Source organism: Suncus etruscus, chromosome 9, assembly GCF_024139225.1.
Source record: "Suncus etruscus isolate mSunEtr1 chromosome 9, mSunEtr1.pri.cur, whole genome shotgun sequence".
Taxonomy (NCBI): domain Eukaryota; kingdom Metazoa; phylum Chordata; class Mammalia; order Eulipotyphla; family Soricidae; genus Suncus; species Suncus etruscus.
The window spans coordinates 26,119,254-26,137,036 of record NC_064856.1 but is presented as its reverse complement, the minus strand read 5'-3'; the positions used below and the strand labels follow the sequence as shown (position 1 = coordinate 26,137,036).

The window sequence follows — 17,783 nt, the reverse complement described above, 5'->3', positions numbered from 1 at the left end:
AGACATTGTCCGTAGTGCCAACACACTTTTCATACAGTCTCTGTTGTTGGTATCATGTTTCTGTATTAAAGATCCTGGAATCTGCATATCCTACATAGAAGTCAGAATGTGGAGCATCCTCTCATTTCACCTCACCATTAAAGGGCAATGCAGGAAGCCCTGTCCTGTAAGCAGATCGTTGTTGTTAAGTCTTCTCAGTGTTAAGGGAAGTCTCTTTTGAACAGGTCGATGTCTGAGCAGTGGTAGGTCTTCCGTGGTAGAGGTTTGCTTCCAGGTGATGTTATAGACAAACCTGGATGTTTCGTGGATGTCTTCTCTAGATCAGGGGTGAATGAAGAATGCCCATTCTTCTGAGGCCTGTGCCAGGTCATTATGTCAATGTTCAGGGTGTAAGGTCCCTTTGCACAACAAGATTTGTGTATTCCACTCTCTATTAGATAGGATCTTATTTGTATGTATAGTATTTTCTCATTTTAATGTGCCTATGCAAAAAAGGAGCAATGCCACGTGGCGTTATTGGTGCATATGGGGGCCATAAGAACAAGTCCAATAATCCCCATGACATGGTTCAATCATAAGCATTAAACTGGGGGACTCTTTCACCAAAATTCCTTGTTGAACAACTCATAAAGAGAAGATAAAAAGTGGTTAGAATCGTCACTGTAAGACTTATAGATGTCAGAGAAAAACACAAAATATTCTAAAGACATATGTGTTCTTTTTATGTCTTTTGAAACAGTTCAGGGCTGTTACACACAATGCACGGCTTTGGTCTGTGATTAGGATTGTGCAATACTGAAGTTAAAAAGAGTAATGTGGGTTAGTTATGTTTGGGAGGGTGAGAGAGTTAAGGAGTAAAAATGAGCTTTGAAGGGGTGTGGGAAAGGGCAGAATACAACATGGACATTCTGGATACGCAAAACATATCATAAAGATAAGGAATACTCTTAATATATGCAGTGTGCGCAGGGGCACTAGCCCCCACGCGGTTTTCCATATGCAGAGTGGTCAGATATTGCCAGTGACAAACTTAGCGCAACCGAGCAAATCTCAGCACACCCCAAGTTAGGACCAACCTTGTCTGGCCGCCTGCCACCCCAGAAGGCCTGGAGGCGGGGGTGGGGGGGGGCAGAAGAGGGAAAGGCTGGGAGCCTATTAAGGCTCCCAGCGCACCCAAGTTAGGGAGAAGGCCCTCCACATGGGGTCTCCCCCAACCCCATGCCTTCCCTCCTTCCTTCCTTCCTTCCTTCCTTCCTTCCTTCCTTCCTTCCTTCTTTCCTTTCCTCTCTTTTCTGCTACACACTTTGGCACTCAGGAGTTACTGCTGACTCTGTACTCAGAAACCACTCCTGGCAGGCTCGGGGGACCATATCAGGTAACTGGGACCAAAATCAGGTTTGTCCCTGGTTGACTGTGTGCAAGACAAACACCTTACCACTGTGCTATTGCTCCAGCCATTCTCCTTGATTTCTTTCTTTTCTGCTTTCTTTCCCTTTTTCCTTTTCTATTTTGTTCCTACCCTTATTCCTTCTTCTCCATCCCTCCCTTTTGTTCTTCACTCATTCTTATGTTTCTTATGTTCCTTTATTCCCTTTCTCTTAATTTTTTTATTTTTCAATATTCTATTTACATATATGTTTAAGTCAAATACAGATGACATATACACAATGAAAAAGTATTCTGCCACTTTAGAAATGATAAAATTGTGCTCTTTGAGACTTGAGGCATATGAAATCTATCATTGTATGATCATTGCATAGTTGCCATGTACCTTCACTTTCATTGAACAGCATAATGAATTGACATTTATTTAATGTTAAAAGCTAAGTGAGAGAATTACTAGACACAACCATTAACCACTATTTGTGGCTGTAAATATATCGTAAAGCTTATAGTTTTAATTTTTATTTTATTTTTTACTTTTATATTTTATGCATCACATAGTAGATCATGACACATTTATTTACAGATAAATGAAAGCAAAGTTATTGAAAAAGTGGGGAAAAATAAAATGAAAGAAAAGAAAAAAGAAAGATAAAATACATTATCAAGCTCATTTGTGACAATTATTGTAGTCATTTAATGAAGTCATAAAACGTTATTAAAAGTCATTATAATTAAACAATTGAGCCATTAAGACTTGTTTATGACAGGAGATTTAGTAAGCCCTTGTTGCTATGCATCCAGTCTATTAAACTGGCATGTTCCTTTAGGATGCAAGCATGAAACAAATTAGGTTGTCCAGATTCAAAGCTATGATTCTACAAATTGTAGGGGCATATATTCAGCTGCCAGGCCTCCTGGCTGAAGGTTCTGTTTCAACATGGTGACTACATTTGTGGTTTTGGTTAGAGCTGCCAGCTTTCCCAGGAGAAGGAAGATACACAGACTTGCTCCAAAAAAAAGCCCTGTGATATTAGTCCAACAGTGTACATAAATTGTGACCAGATAGACAGCCCAGCAGGGAATTGACAAGGGTCAGTGATGGGGCAGGCCATACAGGAAACGATGATTCTGGGTAATGGAAGTGGCACATATGGCTTAAGCAATTTGGAGTTTGGCCCACCCTCTCCTCTTAGAAGGCCAACTTTGTGCTATGTGAACCTGTGTAGCCATAATCTTTCACAGTTACATTTCATTTGAAAAAAGAGCGAGCCTTTGGACATGGCTTTTGGTTTGTGGGTGTGGTTACAGCTCAGCTTATGTTTTTAAAATTTTCTCCCTCCCACCCACTTTTGCTTCTCCTCAGAGTCTGTGTAGCCTCTGGTGCTATTGTTTAATTCACACTCAGGAAGTGTTGGAGTTTTACTCTAGAGCTTGAGGTTGATTTACATCAAAGGCTATTGGAGTTAATAGAATAATTCCAGCAAGTGAAGAAATGCACCTCTAGTGGTTAGAAGGTAACAGTGACTGTCATCTTCCAGGGTACTACTACATCTTTTTTGGTCTTTCTGAGAGGTTTTTACTTCCAAGAAGTGCTCCAAATTAATTTTTATCATTGTTGAGGCAGCATCACATACATTGTAAAAATGCTCTGGGTTAGGCATGCAGTGACAGTAGTCATTAGTGTTCTATTTTAGGCAGTCAAGATTTTGTGCCACATTCACTGTCATTGTGCCAATATCCCCCACCAGTGATCCTAGGTTGCTCCATGAAAGATTTTGGCTTTAACTGGGAGTGACAACTGTGAAAAATGGATTAGACCAAGTTTCTGCTTTGTTGGGCTATCTTCCTTATTTTAAATCAATCTATCATTGTCACGGTCATTGCATAATTGCCATGTACCTTCACTTCATTGAACAATATAATGAATTGTCATTTATTTAATGTTACATGAGCACCAGTAAACTAGCCCTATAATAATGAAACCAGTAAACTAGCAATAGGCTAGTATAAGGCTAGTTTTCATTCATTATTACACACCATTACCATTTTTTCTCATACTGGAAGTTCTAGTAGATTTGAAACATATAATACAGTATATTTGGGCACTCTATCACCAAGACTTCTCTAACCACCAGAAATTTAAATGTCCAGACACATTCACCAAATTCATCCCATACACCACCCTCAACCTCCTGTGACTGTTGTGTACCCACTTTTTCTCTGTACCTATGAGTTAGGAATTTAAAACATAAACTTCACCAATAAATGAATCAAACACTACATTTTCTTTTCTCTTGTAAACCCTGGACACTGCACCAAGGAGGACATCCTGAGCATTGGTGGGTGTTGCTTCCCCAAAGAAGAGAGTCCCATAATGCTTATTAAATATTTCCTATAAAAGGACTGCTACACAGACCACAGGACATGTGTAGGAACCCCAACATGGACTCTACATTCATATTATCAGAAACTCAGACTGGAAATCTGAGTCTGCCCCCCTCAGCTTGCAGACTATGTGGGCCAGCAGGTTAACACAAACCCTGAATTTGCTATAAGGTCCTTGTAAGATTGTGTTGAAGTTGGGACTTTTCCTGACTTTGCATGAATCTTGTCTACTTCCCTCATTCCCTTCCCAGCTTCTCCTCAGATTGCTCAAATTGCTAGTTCAGGACCATTTCTAAGAATCCCACCACAGATGGCAAGACTGTAGGGTGACTGGGTTGGGGGATGCAGAGCTATGAAGCTGCCAATGAGGGCAGCCAATGGCCCTACCTGGAACTCTGAATCTGATGATAAGATTGGAGACAGAACTTCTAGTATTCCCCCAGAGCCCACACCAGTCCCGATGGCTGTGAGGTTGTATGCACTTTATGTTGATCCTTAGAAACAGAATAGCCCCTGTGCATTGCTGTTTGTATGGGTTGTATCATGGTGTGGGGAAGGTGTGTGTCCAGCACTAGGACAACTAGTATCGTCCCAGGACTCCCCTAGGCTGGACAGGGAGGAGGGGTAGGTTCCAGAAAGATCTGGATGCCCCCCCTCTTACCACATGAGCCCAGCTTGGACTCCTCCTCACCTTAGAAACCAATCAGTCTCGATCTCCTTCATTAACTGAGGTCTGGATAACCTCCCACAAGCTATCTGCTTCCTTCTCTCCATGTCTCCACATTTTCTGAAGTGGTATCCACTCATCCATGGATCTAAACACCAGGAAGGTACATGGACTCTGAGTTGCTAATGTAGGAGTACCTCTCTTTCTGGGAGGGGCCCTGTCTTTGGGGTCAGGAATACCTACAAAATGAAAATAACTACAACATCTAGAATTTGCTGTGTGACATCACCAGGATCAGGGCTGTGTGTCTCTGTTCCCTGAGCACTGTCCAGCCAATGTCATCTGGAACCTGGACTCTCAGGGTTGAAGCGTTGACACAATCAGTAAGGCATCTGCCTTGCACGTGCTAGCCTAGGACTAGGACAGACCACGGTTTGATCCCCCGGCATCCCGTATGGTCCCCCAAGCCAGGAGCGATATCTGAGTGCATAGCCAGGAGTAACCCCTGAGTGTCACTGGATGCTATGAAAAAACAAAACAAACAAAAACAAAAACCCAGAAAACAAAGAGTCACATTCTCAGTAGGTACAGAATCATATGCATGGAGACTTGAGGGCCATTCCTGCTGAAGAGAACCAGGTCACCAGGTCAGTCTATTCCAGAAAAAGGCCACTATTTCTGAGGTGGTATATCGATTACATTCAAGCCTTCCTGTCTCTGGGAAGGGAGAATGAAAATGAAAGGAATGAGTAAGAGTGGGAGACTGAAGATAAGGGGAGAAAAATATTACAATGTACATTGAGGAACAGATGGAGACACAAAAGCATTGAGACAGAGTGATACAGGAACGGAAGGAACAGAGTCAGAGAGAGAGGTGAAGAGAACAGGGTGAAATGGAGTGCAAGATGAAAAGTAAAAACAGATGCAGGAGCATGGAGCAGCTATGAGAAAAGAGAGGTGCTGAAAGGTCTGGCATTCCCGAGGATGGGCTTGAGAAAGTAAAGGCTTTAGGCATTTGCTTGGATACTTCAGATCCAGATGTTTTTGTTGTTGTTTTGATCTTTAAGTTTTTCTTTTAAAAATTGAAGTATGAACCACTCCACATGCCAGGATTTCTGGGTCTTTGACTGGTATGTTGGGGGCTCTGGGCAGGACAGCTAGCCACAGGTCCCCTGGGCTGAACTCCTAGTCCAGGGGGCCAAGATCCCCCCAAACCTGGTGGGTCTTCAGGGCCACGCCTGGTTAATCGGGCCCTGGGGGGAGGAGGGGGAGAAATCCCGCCCTATGCATCCCAAAACTGCAAAGGCACGGCTGGGCTCAGACCACTCCACATGCCAGGATTTCTGGGTCTTTGACTGGTATGTTGGGGGCTCTGGGCAGGACAGCTAGCCACAGGTCCCCTGGGCTGAACTCCTAGTCCAGGGGGCCAAGATCCCCCTAAACCTGGTGGGTCTTCAGGGCCACGCCTGGTTAATCGGGCCCTGGGGGGAGGAGGGGGAGAAATCCCGCCCTATGCATCCCAAAACTGCAGAACTTTATATGTGCTCCTTTGACTCTAATATATGCAGTACTTCATATATTAAGAGTATTCCTCTTGTTATGTTACGTTTTACGTATCCAGAATCTTTATTTTGTATCGTGCCCTTTCCCACATCCCTACAAAGCTCTTTTTTATTCCTTTACTCTCTATCCCCCCCAAACATCTCTAATCTACATTACTCTTTTTAATCAGTAGTGTACAAGCGTTATCACAGACCAAAGCCGTGCATTGTGTGTAACAACCCCAAACTGTTTCAAGATACATAAAATGGACACGTATTTCTTTAGAATATTTTGTTTTTTTTCTCTGACAGCTATAATTCTTACTAAATGTTGTCTTATATAGTGATGATTCTAACCGCTTTTCTCCTTCTCTTTTTGAGCTGTTTAACAAGGAATCTTAGAGAAAGAGTCCTCCAGATTAATGCTTATGATTGAACCATAATTGTTCTTATCACCCCCTTATGGGCCAAGAACACCACGTGGCATTGCTCCTTTTTTGCATAGGCACATTAAAATGGGAAAATACTATACATATAAATAAGATCCTATCTAATAGAGATTGGTACAGACAAATCTTATAGTGCAAAGGGACCTTACACCCTGAACATTGACATAACGACCTGGCACAGACCTCAGAAGAAAGGGCATTTCCCTGAACCAGGGAAGCCATCCACAAAACATCCAGGCTGGTCTATAGCATCACCTGGAAGCAATCCTCTACCAAGGAAGACTCTACACTGCTCAGACATTGTCCTGCTCAAAAGAGACTTCCATTAACACTGAGAAGACTTAACAACAACGATTTGCTTACAGGACAGGGCTCCCTGCATTGCCCTTTGATTGTAAGGTGAAACCAGAGGACGCTCCACATCCTGACTTCAATGTTGGATATACAGATTCCAGGATCTTAAATACAGAAGCTTGATACCAACAACAGAGACTGTGTGAAAAATATAAGTGTGTTGGCACTACAGACAATGTCTTGGATTGGACGATCTAGCTTGCCTGGAGCCTAGAGTTGGTCTTGTGCCAGGAACCTTCAGGGATCAGGTCTTTTTGTATTTAGGCCAAGGTTATTTCTTTCCAAGTCCCTCATATTTTGGTGGGCCTATGCAAACAACAATTGCCACTCTAACACCATTTTTGCTGTGCTCCTTTGACTCTAATCCTTAAAAAGAACCCAGTTAAGATTTGAGGTCAACTTAAGCTAATATGCATGAATATGGAAATGTAAAAAAAATGCTATGCCTGTAATGTTTAAGGAGTTATGTAAGTTTTATGGCTTTAGATTGCCTTGTGTGCTGTTAAGAAATATTATAGTGTGTTACAATCTTAATGTTCTTTGGATGAAATTTCAAAGTTGGGATATCAGCAAGGGGACTTCTGAGAATTATGTTATGTATTGTCCTTCCACTGTAACTTTACCTTGTCCTCTTTCTTTGCATCCTTGTTCTCATAATTAAAAATAAAAAAAATTAAAAAAAATTGAAGTATGTTATTTTATTTAAAATAATGTGATTCACAGAGTTATTTATAATTCAGTTTTAGAAGTACAATTTTTCAATACCAATTGCACCACCAGTGTCACTCTCCCTCCACCAATGTTCCCAGAGTCCATTCCAAACCTTCCCCTCCTTTCCACTCAGCCTGCCATCATAATAGGCACCTTTATAAGATATGTTGGTAAAGCTTATAATATGATTGAACTGTAGTTAGATATTTAGTTCTGGGCTTTCTTAGTAGCACCAATGCACATGAGTCCCCATGGCCCCTGTCATCCATCATTTCACATCTGTCTTTCACTTGCTCTACTTAATTCCTTTTTTTATCCTCTTGTACATTGGAGCAAAGACAAGCCCTAGTTTGATCACAGGTTTGCAGATAGTGAAGAAGTAATCAAGTCTGCTCATGATGTACCTTTATGACCCTACATTATCTAACGAGGCTAAGATATGGTTGCCTTCTGCCCTGTGTAAAGGAGGCCCTTATTTACATGGGAATTAATTAACTCATAAGGATGAAGAATGTGCAGAGAACTTATTGCTGATTTTCCTACAGATTACTACTTAAGTAACTTGATTTTAAAATAATTAAAATGACAAAATGGTACTTTTGGAAAACCTGATCTGAAGTTCATCATAGTAATAATTCAAAAATCTAAGATACAGCCTAGGAAAATGGTCCAGTGCGGAAGGCACATCTTGCAAATATTTACCTGGGTTCAATACCAGGCATCTCATATAATCCTTTGAGAATCATCAGGAATGAGTGGTGGTTTAGAAATAGGGTAGCCCCTGTGCATTGCTGTGTTTGACCCAAAAACAAACAAAAAAAATTTAATTATAGTGTGAAGAGTTGTGGGCTATTTTCCAAGATCTTTAATCAAGACAATCTCAAAGCACTGTGAGAAATCACAAAAGTAAATAACAGTTTACTATTGGCTCAATTGGTGTTTCCCACCCACCAACCCCATCACAAAATAATACATCAAAGGACTCAGAAAATAGGTTCACAGAAAATAGGTCTATTCCTGCCTATGAAGAGTCTGAAGATTCAACCCTGAAATACCCTAGAATGAAGGTCAGAATTCTGTTTGCAGCCCTGTGTCCATACCCAGCCCAAAACACATTAAACATGCAAGCAACATAGACACAGGTGGTGCATGCTCTTATCATATCTAATATTGACAAAATAAAAGGCTTGTTCTTCAATGTCTGATGGAATTATCCTCTTATAACATGGACACTAACATGCACCTGGAATCAAACCAACTGAGAATCCTACAGTCATGAGACAAAGCACATCAGAAGAGAAAAGTAGGGCTTGGTCCAGGGAAGCAGATAACATTATGTAAACATGTCTCTTTCAAACACCCCAAAAGATTCCTTTGCCAGAAAATCTGCAGAGGATTAAAGGGAGAGGCACGCAGCCATCACACACTCACACACAGTGTTGAATAAAGAGTACTTTACTGCTTTAGTGTTTCCACTGGATAATAAGCCTTTAGCTTGAGCAGCAAGTCTTTGCTTGAGAAGATCAGAACTGGAGATAAAGAAATGTAGGCATGAGCTTGAAGGAGCAACATCTTCTCAAGCCAGGGAAGAAGGGACTTCTATCTGAGATGGGGGAAAGAAGATACAGTGAGGCATGAGAAGGAGCTCTTCCCCCCCCCCCCCGAAAACATGGGCCAGCTCTGATCCAAGACTAATGATCTCCTCCGGAGAGCACTGAGACTTTCTTCCAAAGATGTTATTCCTGAGATGCTGGACTTCAGGCAAGCAAACCAGAAGACTTAAAATCATGAAATTCCTTGTTCAACTTTTAAACCATTTACAGGAAAGACTCTCATGATTATAAGCTATAGGAGACAGGGAGCAATAAGAAGTAATCATAACCATGCATAATAAGGGAGGGAACAGAGATAATCTTGTCCAATTGGCCCTCTCAGAGATAGAATTACTCCAGTCTTTAAATGAACTGTGGGAATTCACACAAGGAAAGTGGGGGACACCTGTGTGCCTCTTTTTACAAGTATCCAGCCAATTCTAGGACCTGACCTCAATTTCAAAATTCTGATCTTGGACATTTCTGGGGGGAAGGAATTCAACCATCTTTGAGAGCCTGGGAGTGCCAAGACAAGAACACAGCAGGTTGGGGCAGCCCACCTCAATTCATTCCACACTGGGATTCATACACTTCTTCGAGCAATAAATGACACAACACTTCTGGGCTTCTGGACATTCAGGATCTTTCTTGCAGGAATAATGTATTTCTTTATCACACCTCATAATCAGCGAGAAGTCTGGGCATCTTCCAGGTCTCTCATTATCTGAAGGAAAAGGCCCCTTTGTAAAGGAAAAGAAGGAAATGGCATATGGGTACCCCAAATGCCTTCCCTGGCATCAGACAGAGCCAGCTCATGCCACAGAATTCTGGTTATTAAAATGCCCCTCTGCCCTCACCCAACCACACAAGATAACATGCCCAGCACTTACGCTGCTGGAGTGCAGTCTGTGCCACCTGGGGACAGACAACCAGGAAGATGAGGATGATTAGTGAGAGGCTGTTCAGCTTCATGATGCTGCTCCCTGTGCCTTTGATATAGTAGTAGCCAGGCCGGTTTATATTGTGTCTGCCCAAGGCCAGCAGTGGGAGCTGTGTTCCCAAGAGTCCCAGGTCAGAAATGTCTTAATCAGACCTTCCTGGTCAGATCAACACTCCTTTCCTCCCCTGTAAACCTCTCTGACTCATCACTTCTAAGTTCCTACTAGTGCTCAGTCTTTCTTTTAGGGATTGTGAGGGCTGGTCTGCTCACATTGTGCAAAATGACTGTGAGACCACAGAAGAGTAAATTTTCCATTCATCCATTCCTCCCTCCTGACATACTCGACCCAGGCACAATGAAGAGCCAAATCGCAATTGGGAGGCCAGATGATTCCTATATGGATGCCAGGAGTGCTTCCACAGGGGGAGACATACCCCCTGAATGTTCTCAAGTATGTTCTTTCCTCTGTCTCCATTTCTCTAGAATTCTTCAATCACTGCTTTTACTGAGAGGTTTAAAGTCTTTCTTGAGTTCCTCTTGGAATGTGAACCTCAGGCCCAATGATCCTTTTAGCACTGCCTGCATTGCTATTAAAAGGGGGAAATGTGTGTTATTCAATTTGTTGGCACAGAACAAACAAGCAAACATCTTCCTGATCAAGGGAAGGACCAGGTTACAGACGACCTAGAATGATAGGAACTAAAGGAGGAAGTTAAAGGAGCACAGAGGAAGAGGAATGCTCTGTCCCCACCAACTCTACTCCCTTCCTCATAACTCTCCTCTAAATCTGAGATTCTTGACCAACCAGGTGGAGGCTCCAGGGCTGCACCCGGCAATACTTAGAGGGCCTTGTGGTGGTGGCAGACATTCAACCCAGGCCTAATGTATACAATGAACCTTAAGATTCTCTCCTCTCTCTCTCTCTCTCTCTCTCTCTCTCTCTCTCTCTCTCTCTCTCTCCTCTCTCTCTCTCTCTCTCTCTCTCTTCTCCTCTCTTTCTCCCTCTCTCTCTCCTCTCTCTCTCTCTCTCTCTTCTCCTCCTCTTTCCTCTCTCTCTCTCTCTCCTCTTTCCTCTCTCTCTCTCCTCTTTCCTCTCTCTCTCTCTCCTCTTTCCTCTCTCTCTCTCCTCTTTCCTCTCTCTCTCTCTGACTCCCTCATTTACTCATTTTCAAACTATCTCACAGTTTCTCAATAGCATCTTTCTGTCACATGGCCAATTTGACTATTAGTTCCAGATATAATTTAGAAAATATATCTTTTCATGGATTGAATTAGCTAGTTCCTTCTTTCCTTTCCTTCTTTTGTTTTTTTCCCTCATTTATTTTCTTTCTTCCATCCTTTCTTTGTTCCTTACCTATTTCCTACTTTCTTTCCTTCACTCTCTCTTTCCTTGCTTTTATTCTTCCTTCAATATTCCTTTCACCTTTTTCTTTCCTTCTCTCCATTCATTCCTCCCATACTTTTTTCATCCTTCCTTTATTCATTATCTTTATTTTTTCTTTTTACTACTTTTTCTTTCTTTTTCTTTCTTTCATTGTTCTTTTCCCTCCTCCTTTTTCCTTTCTTCCTTTCTTCTTTCTTCTTTCTTTCTTTCTTTCTTTTGTTTCTTTTCTTTTTCTTTTCCTTCTTCTTTCTTTCTTTTGTTTTTTTGGGCCACACCAACTGACGTTCAGGAGTTACTCCCATCTACTCTACGCTCAGAAATCACTCTTGGCAGACTTTGGGGTCCATATTAGGTGATGGAGACCAAACTCGGGTCCATCCTGGTTGGCTGTGTGCAAGGCAAACGCCCTAACCGCTGTGCTATAGCTCAGGTTCTGCTCCCTGATTCTTTCCTTCCTCCTCCTTCCCTTTTCCCTTTCTTAATTTGTTCCGACCTTCATTCCATCTGCTCCATCCCTTACTTTTGTTCTTCACTCATTCTTATAATGGTTCTTCTGTCCCTTTCTTCCCTTTCTCTTAATTTGTTTCTTTTTCAATATATTACTTGAATATGTGTAAATACACATGACATATACACAATGAAAAAGTATTCTGCCACTTTAGAAAAAATAAAATTGTGCTCTTTGAGACAAAATGGATCTAACTTGAAGCATGTGAAATCTACCATTGTCATGGTCATTGCATATTTGCCATGTACCTTCACTTTCATTGAACAACATAATGAATTGACATTTATTTAATGTTAAGTGCTAAGTGAAAGAAGAATTGCTAAACAGTTTCACTACTTGTGGCTGCAAATATATCTTTTTTGTTTTTGTTTGTTTTTTTGGTTTTTTTTTTGTTGGGTCACACCTGGCAGTGCTCAGGGGTTACTCCTGGCTCTACGCTCAGAAATCACTCCTGGCAGGCTCGGGGGACCATGTGGGATGCGAGAATTTGAACCATCGTCCTTCTGTGGCTAAGGCAAATGCCTTTCCGCTGTGCTATCTCTCCGGCCCCTGCAAATATATCTTAAAGCTTATAGTTATAATTTTTCTTTTATTACTTACTTTTTATTTATTTAAAGAAAATACATTACATAGTCGATCATAACACATTCGTTTACAGATAAATTAAAGCAAAGTTATTGAAAAAAGTGGAACAAATAAAATGGAAGAGAAAAAGAAAGATAAAATACAGTATCAAGCTCATTTGTGACGAGTATTGTAGTCATTTTTTTACTTTATCAGTACAACTTTGATCAATAAGCATATTAATATCACATATACTTTAAATATAAAATCTTTAAAAGCTATATTTTATATATTAGTCCACAGAACTGATAGATCATATAGGTAATTATTTAATTGTATAACAAAGTTGATCATAATACTGTTATGGTAAAGGAATAAACAGCTTTTTATTTGCTTTATTTGGGAAATTTATTTGTGTGTATGTTTGAGTTACACCTACTGGTATTTGGGAAGTACTCCAGGATTTGTGCTTAGGGAAACCATGCAGGCCTAGATAGCAAATCCAGGACTATCCCTAGCAAAGCATGCTATCAGACCTTTTAGTTTTCTCTTTCAGCCAGCACCTTCTTTTTAATCATTCCTATTCGGAAACAGTGAAATTATCCTATATAAGCATTGGTTCTGAATAACACCTTTCACTTCTGATTCAAACCTGCAATGCTATCTATGACTATCCTGATGATTAGATAGTTAAACATAAAAATGCATCCCAATCATATTCTCAATAAGTCTGATTCGGCAGATAATTATGAAAGCCTTTATTTTAAGACCAGTATGCATACATAGCATGGAAATCAGGCTTTTTATAAGTGGGATAAGAAACACTAAGAAAAAAACCTGCATATCTGACACCTTAATACCTACTACTACATTTTGGGGCATTCATTGTGAATTCCTTGCACTTCTTCCAACATTCTGAAGTGATAAATTCAAGTGTATCTACACCTGAAAGTTACTAATAGGTTTAATATAAAAGAACCGTGTGGGAAAGCAAGAGTTTCAAGAAAGTAAAATTCCAAGTATTTTCTATTTTACATATTTTATAACTTTTCTTTCAAAGAGGAGATATTTTATGTGCAACATAGGCAGATAAAGCTATTCTATATAGCATTCAAACCCAATGGATTATATCAAATATAAAATCAAAGTCAAAGCAGTTTATAGTAGCAACAGTGATTACTGAGGAAGGATGTAAACAATTTCATTTTTGCTATCTATGTGCATTACAGTGGTCAGAAAAGAAATGTACCAAAACTCCCTTTCCCATTCCACTTGAACTGGTTCCCCACAACTGAAACAAACATTACCTGCAACATTAAGTTGTCATCCGCTTGTGTGATATTCAGTTCACGCAACCTTTTCTTCTTCATCTAGCCTCTTTGTGTGGATAATGCAACCAATTCAATTACAATTTCACAGTTGCCTTCGACTTGATCGGAAAGGTCAGATTTGACATCATGCTCCATTCTACTAGATGCACAGTGAATCAGCTCTTCTAGATCCGCTGTTTCCGATGCAGCTCCCTGTTCACTTGTCTGTGTTTTAAGCACTTCATTTTCTTGAGCTCCATCTTGCACATTTTCTTCAAAGTCAGAGAACTTCACTAAGACAACACCATAACCTTCATTATTGTGAATGATGTTATTCACCATAGATATTTGGGGGGTGTCATAATGTTCATCTAAGAAATTCTTTATGAGAATTCCTTCTTTGCAGTGATGCATCATTGTCACTCAAGGTGCACTTACTTCCAGGATATATTTCAATACCAGCACCCTTGGCACCATATAAATCTGAGTTATTCATTAAAAATTCTGCTGAAGTTTGTACTGTGACTCCTGTAGTTTTACATTGTAGTACACAATTTTCCAATGTAGTTTTGCCACGATGAATGACTATGATGAAAATATGCAATCAACTGCTTCAAGAAGTAATATTTTTAGGATTCCTAAAATTCCTAAAATTTGCTGAACAAATTTTATGCCTGATATTTTAATATCTGCACCTGTACAGTTCATAAAAGTGTCTCCTTTGCCCCTCTTTTCTATTACAATATCATCTGGTAGACCATATCGTTCCAACTCAATAGAGTCAGCAATAGAGAATAATCCATGTACCAGATAATGACCCGGACAAATAATAACAGTATCACCTTCATAATAATCATATATAGCAGACAAAGAATTACTATGGAACTGAATTTGTTTCTTCCTTACAAGACTCCTGACAAAGTCTGTCCCTAACTAGGGAATGTAGTAGACAAGCCATCATGATAGAAGAAACCACGTGGGTGACCTTCTGACCATTTGGACGAACACATTTTGATTGGATATCAGAATTCTTCTGATATCCTAACACATACCTCAACAAAAGATTCTCAATGAGTTTCAGCTTTTGTTTCAACTGTTCAATCAGTGAATACAATTATAAACCTTCTACCATTGAGATGTTTTCCTGCTCAGAATCAGATTTACAGTTTGATAAACTACTTCTCAGATTTAAAAATCTTTTGTAACTCTCTTCACATTGAAACAAGAGATTATAGTAGTCAACAATAAGTCCTGAAGGAACTCGATCTTCAAGAATGTCATAATGTAATCTCATCGAGGTTCAACACATCTGACAAAATAATCATATTCATCCTCCCAACTCTTCATATTCTTCATCCCAACTCCTCCAAATGTTTTGGTAGAAAAACCTGACATGCTCAACTGCAAGTGCTGTCTGGTCCAATACTCCTGAATCATCAAATACCACCCACAGCTCCTGCAGAGGTAACCGATGTTCCTTCAGCTCGAGGAGCTCTTTCATACACTCCAAGGTAAAAGTGCTCACTTGAGATTCACAAAGGTATGGATCAGCAAGCCTTACCACTGCCTTCAAGGATACAAAGTCCACATCTGTGACCTAAAATGTAATCTTGATAGGCTCTGAACCATTCATAAAATAAAAGATTACTTGTTTGGAACATTTCTGGGAAAAGGGTTTTTCCTTCTAGCACACAACTTTGTAAACTTGTTCCTGGCTGATTTTTATTGCATGAATCTTTATCATTCTCGAGGGTCACCACACCTCCACGGTGTCCCAGTCTGCCTGTTCAGGCTATGCTGCCATCACTTTTCGTATTGTAGTCATTTAATAAAGTCATTTAATGTTATTAAAACTCATTACAATTAGACAATTAATGAAATCATTAATACTTGATTAATGGCAGGAGGTTTAGTAAGCCTTTGTTGCTTAATAGACTGTGTCCAGTCTATTGAACTAGGATGTTCTTTTAGGTATGCAAGCATGAAACAAATTAAGTTGTTCAGAAATTCAGAGCTATGGTTCTACAAATTGTAGGGGCATACATGCAGATGCCAGGCCTCCTGGCAGAAGGCCCTGTTCCAACATGGTGACTGCATTTGTGGATTTGGTTACAACTACCAGCTTTCCCAGAAGGAAAATACAGGGGAAGGTGCTCACACTTGCTCCAAAATTAAAAAAAAAAAAGCCCTTGTGATATTAATCCAACAACCAGTGTATATAAATTGTGGCCAGATAGGCAGCCCTGTAGGAAATCAACAAGGGTCAGTGATGGGGCTGGCCATACAAGAAATGGTGATTCTGGGTCATGGAAACGGCACATATGGCTTAAGCATGTTGGAGACATGGCCCATCCTCTCCTTTTAGAAGGCCAGCTTGTGCTATGTGAGCCTGTGTAGCCATAATCTTTCATGGCTCAGTTTACATTTTATTTGAGAAAAGAGCGAGTCTATGAACATGGCTATTGCATTTGTGGGTGTAGTTACATCTCAGCTTCTGTTTTGAAAATTTTCTCACTCCCAACCACTTTTGCCTTTTTTCAGGATCTGTATAGCCTCTGGTGCCATTGTTAAATTCACATTTGACAGTGTTGGAGCTTTACTCTAGGGCTTGAGGTTCATTTGCATCAAAGGCTATTGGAGTTAATCAAATAATTCCGGCAAATGAAGAAATGCACCTCTGATGGTCAGAAGGTAACAGTGACTGTCATCTTCCAGGTACTATTACATCTTTTCTGGTCTGTCTGGGAGGTTATTACTTTCAAGAAGTCCACCCAAAGGACCATAATTAATTTTATTATTTTTGGGGCAGCATCACATACATTGTAAAAATGCTGTAGGTTAGGCATGCAGTGATAGTAATCATTAGTGTTCTATTTTAGGCAGTCAAGATTATTGTGCCACATTCATTGTCATGGTGCCAATGTCCCCAACCAGTGATCCTAGGTTGTTCCATGTTGTACATGAAAGGTTTTCAGCTTAACTGGGAGTGACAACTGTAAACAATAGATTACACCAAGTTCCTGCTTTGTGTGGGCTATCTTCCTTATTTTAAATCAATCTATCATTGTCATGGTCATTACATAATTGCCATGTACCTTCACTTCATTGAACAACATAATGAATCGACATTTATTTAATATTACATGAGAACCAGTATAAAGCTAGTTTTCATTCATTATTACACACCATTACAATTTTTCTCATACTGGAAGTTCTAGTAGATTTGAAAAATATAATACAGTAGTATTGGATACTCTGTCACCAAGACTTCTCTTACCACCAGAAATTTGAATATCCAGACACATTCACCAAATTCATCCCATACACCACCCTCAAACCTCTTTAACTCTTGTGTACCTACTTATTCTTTATATCTGTGAGTTAGGAATTTAAAACATAAACTTCACCAATAAATGAATCAAACACAACATTTTCTTTTTCTCTTGTAACCCCTGGACACTGCATCGAGGAGGACATTCTGAGCATTCTTCCCCAAAGAAGAGAGAGTCCCAAAATGTTTATTAAAAATGTCCTATAGAACGGCTGCTGCACAGATAACAGAACATATGGAAGAACCCCAACATGGACTCTACATTCAAATTACCAGGGAGCTCAGACTGGTAGTCTGTATCTGCCCCCTCAGCTTGCAGGATGTGTGGGGCCAGCAGGGTGAGACAAACCTTGAGTTTGCTACAAGGCCCTTGTAAGATTAAGTTGAAGTTGAGATTGTCCTGACTTTGCATCAACCTGGTCTTCCCTCATTCCCTTTCCAGCTTCTCCTTGCAGCATTCAGATCACTAGTCCAGGACCATTTATGAGAATCCTACCACAGATGGCAAGTCTGTGAGGTGGCTGGGAGTTGGGGAGTGCAGGGCTAAGAAGCCACCAATGAGGGTGGCCAGTGGCCCTTCCTGGAACTCTGAATCTGATGATGAGATTGGCGACATAACTTCTAAATTTCCCCAGAGCACACACCAGCCCTAATGGTTGTG

The 17,783-nt window shown here is 40.4% G+C and overlaps 1 pseudogene; it reads right to left on the bottom strand.

The window, feature by feature from the left end:
* Positions 1-13,713: 13,713 nt before the first annotated feature.
* On the bottom strand, positions 13,714-17,534 carry LOC126018384 (SHC SH2 domain-binding protein 1-like; annotated as a pseudogene).
* Positions 17,535-17,783: the final 249 nt, after the last annotated feature.